Source organism: Manis javanica, chromosome 11 (genome assembly GCF_040802235.1).
Source record: "Manis javanica isolate MJ-LG chromosome 11, MJ_LKY, whole genome shotgun sequence".
Classification (NCBI taxonomy): domain Eukaryota; kingdom Metazoa; phylum Chordata; class Mammalia; order Pholidota; family Manidae; genus Manis; species Manis javanica.
The window spans coordinates 35,327,864-35,334,733 of record NC_133166.1 but is presented as its reverse complement, the minus strand read 5'-3'; positions in this window follow the sequence as shown (position 1 = coordinate 35,334,733).

The window sequence follows — 6,870 nt, the reverse complement described above, 5'->3', positions numbered from 1 at the left end:
CATCAAACCTTGTTCCCAGTATCTGGCCCCCTCCCAGAGGTAACCATTGTTTTCAATTTCTTAAATCATAGTTTAGATGAGCCAATTTCAGAAATTCGTATCAGTGAAATCATATAGTGTATACTCTTTGGGATAAGTACTCCCTCACTCAGCACGTTTTTGAGATTCAGCCATGTTGCTCCATGTACCAATAGGCTGTCTTCTCCCTTTTTTTGCTGAGCTGTATCCCACTGCTTGACTATACCACAGTTTTTTATTTTCCTGTCGATGGACACCTGGGCTGTGCCCATTTTTGTCTTTTCTGAATAAAGCTGCTATGAATTTCAGAGATTTTTTATTTTGCATTTATTATAATGAATAGGCTATGCATTTTCATGGTCTTTGCTTAAAAGTTGTAACACTCATGCCCTTAAATAATTTCTTGTAGTTTCAAACATTTCTTAAATATTTTTAAGAGCTATTTTTTTTAGTCGTAAAGGCATTATCTCCATAACTATCTTAGTTATACTTTGATATTTGACTATTCTCATAACTTTTATTTTGGCAGCAATGGCTAATTCTCAAACTCCAGTTATAAAATGGAGGTTCTGTCTTATAATATATTCTAAAATAATTCAAGAGGGTTAACTATATATATTTTTAATAAATTTTTTTTCTTTGGAAATTTAATACTGCTACCACAGGAACACACACATGTGTACATTTATCCTTCACAGAGATAAAATAAGTAACTCTGATTTTAAATTCATGTGTAATTTCTAAGCAATCACTAGATTCATGGCTAAGAACTTATTACAAAGTTCTGAAATTGATTAATATAACAAGCAGCCAAAATGTGTTTTTTCAAAGTTTTCATTTCCCCTGGGATTATAGTTACTGAAAAATTATATTTCAGAGCTTAGGTTAAAATACTTTGTTCAGATCAACCCATGTGTGAGCAAGACAATATTTTTTTAAGCCCATCTGGGCAGGATTTGAAGATCTCTGATTAACTGGAGTGTTCCAAACCATACAGAGATTATAGTTTTTGAAGGAGAGAGCCAAAAGCCTTCTATCAAAGGGCCTATTGAGAAAGAAAGCAGAAAGAAAATGAAATGGTTATTAGCCTGCTCTATATTCAGATATTATCAGAGAGAACTATGGCACTTGTCCTTGGGAAGCCAACAAATCTAGGTAGTAGGGTACCAAAATGAAAATTCTGCTTAATGATCTAGCAGTGTATAAAGAAAAAATTCAGTTCTTTCCTATGTGTCTCATTTACTCACACATCACTAACACACTCACAACATTTCTGACACCAGATATGTGTGGGGTCTCTCCCACCAAACAGTTTTCTGCAACGCCAGCTGGTATCCTATAATTTAACTCAATTTTGATACTATTTACTTTGATAGAGTGTCAGATCCCACAGGTTAAGGGTTCACTCACACAAGGCTGCTCTTACCCAACTTCAAATGCCAATCACAGGTAGTAGGTCCCCAGGTCATCCACAATGTCTATCTGAATTGGCTATGAATCTGTTTTCCAACCCCTCCCTAGCTTCATTTAATTTGCTATCTCAGTGTCGCGTGCCCCGTCCTCGCCGGCAAGAACAGCACGCAACAACAGCAGGATTCTTCTGCAGAAAGCTTTATTCTTCAGCTCTTTGTGAAACAAATGAGTTGGGCAGGACCTAGAGGGGAAGGAGAGGCTTGCTTATATAGTTCTCATGCTCTGACCTGGTTGGTGTGGCTCCATATGCCTTATTAGCATAACAATTTGGTGGGTCTCATTGGTCCTTATGCCAAGGCGCAATTAGCATGTAGTTTAGTGGTATGGGATGATTTGTCATTAGGAAGTTCGGGGCCTTCCGGCTGCCCTGCATTGGGCGCTATTTTCTGAGCGCAGCTGCCAACATCTCAGCTCACAGAACTCAGGGGAAAACATTTACCAGTTTGGTAAGGAGATGATAAAGAATACAGATTAACAGCCAGATGAATAGATACACAGGGTGAGGAAACAGTAATGCCTCCCCTGAGGCAGTTGTCACGCAAGACAATGCTGATTCTCTTCTGAACCCAACCCCACCAGTGCTCCTTGCTTCTAGACCTATAACTAGACTGAAGTCCCAGCAGGTTCCTAAAGGTAAGGTATAAAGTTTGACCCATGATGAGGTGCACTAAACTCCAAAAGAAGTACTAGAGTTTTCTAATTTACACAAGCAAAAATCTGGGGAATATGTATGGGAATGGATATTAAGATGTGGGATAATGATAGAAGGAACTTAAAATTGGACCAAGCCAAATTGATTGATATAGATTCACTAGGCAGAGATTCTGCATTTGATGTTGCAGTTCAGCTAGTTAGAAATGGCTCCAATAGCTCATTTGTTTACTTGGCTAAACCATGGACCAAAAGATGGCCCACTGTAAGCAAACTGGAAATACTTGACCTCCCTTGTTTTAATGTATGGGAAGGAATTCAGAGGCTTACGATGACTGGAATGTTAAAGTGAATTTGTCATTTAAGACCTACCCACCCACAGGGAAGATCCAGATGATATAACTTTCACCAGTATTGTGAGAAATGAATTTGTGAGGGGAGCCTTAGCATCCTTGAAGAGTGCTGTGATTGCTCTTCTCTGTAGACCAGACCTACAGTGGGAATTGCAGCCACTCAGTTGGAAGACCTAAAAGGAAGGGGAGTAATTGGATCCCTGGGTGGTGGGGACAAAGTGATGGCATTCACCACCAAAGCAAGATGGACATGGTTACTGTAATGGACAACAGAGTCAAATGAACAATGAGGACAGTCTGTGCAGACCTATGGTTAATCATCTGCTTCCTAGAAATGAAATAGGAAGCCTAGTAAATTAAAGGTCTAAGTCAAGTGAACAAAAATTTAAACTGAATCATAAAAAGAATCATAGACCCTCACTCAATCCCCAAACTTGAGGCAGTTTAGAGACACAAAAACCTTTGAATGAAAAGGAGGTCCCCGGGACCCTAGCACACTACCAAAAAATTGTACTGTTAATCTTTGTCCCAACTCTCCCCAAAGAGACTAGGTCTTTATCAGGACAACTTTACATTGAAACAAAGGAAATAATCAGATCTTTTAGGGACTATTAGACACTGGTTCTGAACTGACACTGATTACAGGATACCTGAAATGTTGCTGTGGCCTAAGCAGAGTACAGGCTTATGGAGGTCAGGTGATCAACAGAGTTTCAGCCCAGGTCCATCTGACTGTGGGCCCAGTGGGTTGCCAAACCCATTCTGTGATTTTTTCCCCGTTACCAGAATTCATAATTGGAATAGATACACTTAGTAGCTGGCAGAAACCCCTCACTGGTTTTCTGAACTATGGAGTAAGGACTATTATGGTGGGAAAGGTCAACTGAAAACCATTAGACCTGTCTTTCCCTAGGAAAATAGTAAATCAAAAGCAATACCACATCCCTGGAGAGATTATAGAGATTAGTGCCACTATCAAGGACTTGGAAGATGCAGGAGTGGTGATTCCCACACATCCCTATTCAAATTTCCTATTTGGATTATGCAGAAGACAGATGGACCTTGGAGAATGACAGTGGCTTATACTAAGCTTAACCACATGGTGACTCCAACTGCTATTGCTGCACTGCCTTCTTATATCTTTAGACATCAGCTCTCCTGGTTCTAAGGCCTTTGGACTCAGACTAAATTATGCCACAAGCTTTCCTGGTTCTGTAGTTTGCAGATGGCAGATCATGGGGTCTTCTCAGCATCTATAATTATGTGAGCAAATTCCTATAATAAATCTCCTCATATTTATATATTTATAGATCTATATATCTTTGTCTCTTCTCTATCTCTATACCCTGTTGGTCCTGTTTCTCTGGAGAACCCTAATACATTTAATAATTCTACATTTGGAAATATATTCCAAGGAAATTATCTCAAATATAGAGAATCTGGTATAAAGGAAGATGTTTATTATCACTGTTTATATAGCTTTACCACAAACGAACACAGGGAAATTTTGAAATTTTGACTATAAACCTAATTTTAAGATTGTGTCCTAAAGATATCAACATGTAAGTATGATGTCCCTGGTGACCATTTCATAATGTATATAATTGTTGAATCACTATGTTGATCAACTGAAACCAACATAATATTGTATATCAACTATACTTCAATAAAAAATATATAAATATGATGTCCCCAACTAAAATGTTAGCCAAAAATGAGATACTTATGTTCTACGAATTGTTAAACTCAAATTCAGCAATAATATTCCCTATTTGTCTAAATCTAAAAATCAACATTTATGCAATTCCATCACAGGCTTTTACTAAAATACACTAGTAAACAGAGTTCTCTATATTCTAGCATATTTGCTAAGACATCTGGTTCTCTAATGCTAAGGATGATGCTCAAAAGAAAATGCAGTCATATCTTTCAGGGCCAAACTGATATAATGAAGAACAAAATGACACTACATAAATTATTCAATATACTAATATGTGGAAAACATCTAGTTTTGCAGCAGAAAATTATGCATTTACTCATTTATTTCAGACTAAATTCTAAATTAAATAATAGATTAAATAGACAAAATAATTGAATAGATTAATGTAAAAGATATATTTTGCACCAGCAGAAAATTTCTCAACTTATTCTGTTGATAAATATGCTTAAAAATCAATCTATTTTGCTTAAACTTGCACCCGAAAATCTATGAATTGACTTTGGAGTGGAGTGCTTCATATTATCAGATCTTAGGTTTAATTCACTCTCAGTTGAGGCAGCTTGAGAAAATGGAAAGACATAGCCCCAGAAATCACACTGCCACCAACTCAGTGTGTGACCTTGAGCAAGTCATTGATCCACTCAGGGCCTCAGCTTCCACATCTGCTAAATAGCTTTTGGAATGAATGCCTCCTAATATTCCTTCCAATTATGAAATGTAAAGTTGCTGTAAACCTTGTGCCATGTTAACCCTATACTACTTTTCTATAATACCAGATCACTGTATACTTCCCAGAGGTGTAACCAAAAATTTCAAGGATGTGTCATTATAGTTTGAGGCATAATCAGGAAAATTATTGCTCCTTCCCCCAGGTAGGAGGAACATGTGATTCTCAGAAGAGACAGCAAAAGGAGGAAAGAGCACCATGTCTTACAAACTAGGTGTCTGTAGGGTTTATTCCAAATTCTCTGAAATAAACCTACATTTGTTTCTGGGCCTTTGCTTCCCTGTGAGCAAGCTCTCTGCAGATAGCACCGTATCTTGTTACAGATAAACATTTCTTCATGCAGTTGCCTGCTGATACAACCTTGCAGCAAAACGTATCTTCTTCTGATATAGATCAGGCCAAAAGATGGTAGTGTGAGAGGTGAGAAAGAAACCTCCTCCAAAACTACACGTAAGATGAAAATATAGCAAATACAAGTAATCCTGAAAGAGCAACAGGAAGGAAGGCTGCTGCAGACTGCCTATACCTGGGGAACAGGGCAGACCTCACAAAAAAGGGTAAAGTAACAAAGCCATGATCTGGTGGGAACCAAGCCCTTTCTCCACCCCAGCTCACTGGTGGGAGGAAGAGAAATGGAGCAGGGAGGGGGTAGAGGCCTAGAACTGCTGAACACCCAGCCTTGGAGATCTGCTCTTGGAGAAGGAACCTATATTACATGGTGATCTGGAGATTAGTGGAGTTGGAAAGCTAAGAGAGGCAGAATACTTGGAGAGACTGAGACTCTAGCTGCTTGTGGAGAATAGGTAACCCACAACCAGCTGCTCTGGGACAAATGAAAGGTGGGCACTCTGAGAGACTTCCTAACAGTGAGAAGGCTGCAAAAGGGGTGAGGACTGCACAGAGCTTGCTGCTCAGGAGAAAGGACAGGTGGACAAAATTGTCCCAGTGCGCTCAGCCCAGCAGGTTGTGAACTTTCAGGATCTTCAGGCGCTCCATGCCCCTGGCTGGCAATGCAGATACAAGGCCCCCCACCATGATACACAGCCTGCTGCACCTTCCTCCTGGCTGGCACCAGCTCACAAAATGCCTGCCCCAGCCATTGCACCAGACCAGTAAGAGTGTGGCCCCACCTACAGCAGCAACAAGTGCATAGCATGGAGGCTTCTCCCTGTGTACTTGCCCCACTGGCCCAGGCAGTGGAGGCCAGCACTGCAGCTGAGAAGCAGGAAAGAGCTCTTTCCTCCCATGAGGTACCAGTGCCAATCACCTGCAACCCCCACCATCGCTCCAGGGCCTGAGCAGCTCCAGAGAGTAGAGCTTCTGGGCACTAGATGGCACCACCTACAAATATGAAATGTCAAAGGAACCTGGTTCAAATCAAAATCCCCCAAACACCAGAAAGAGGGCCAAGTGAAACTGAACTCACCAAACTTCCTGAAAGAGATTTCAAAATAAAAATCATAAAACTGCTCATGGAGGTACAGAAAAATATTCAAGACCTCAGGGAGTAATTCAAGAGTGACATACAAACTTTGAAAAATACAGTGTCTGAAATGAACCATACAATGGAGGGATTTAAAAGCAGATTGGATGAAGTAGAGGAGACAGTAAATGAAATAGAAATTAGGGAACAGGAATACAAAGAAGCTGAGGCACAGAGAGAAAAAAAGATCTCTAGGAATGAAAGAATATTGAGAGAAATGTGTGACCAATCCAAATGGAATGATATTTGCATTATAGGGGTACCAGAAGAAGAAGAGAGAGAAAAAGGGATATAAAGTGTCTTTGAGGAGGTAATTCCTGAAAACTTTCCCAGTCTGGGGAACGAGATAGCCTCTCAGGCCATGGAAGTGCAGAGATCACCCAACACAAGGAACCCAAGGAAGACAATACCAAGACATATAATAATTAAATGGCAAAGATCAACG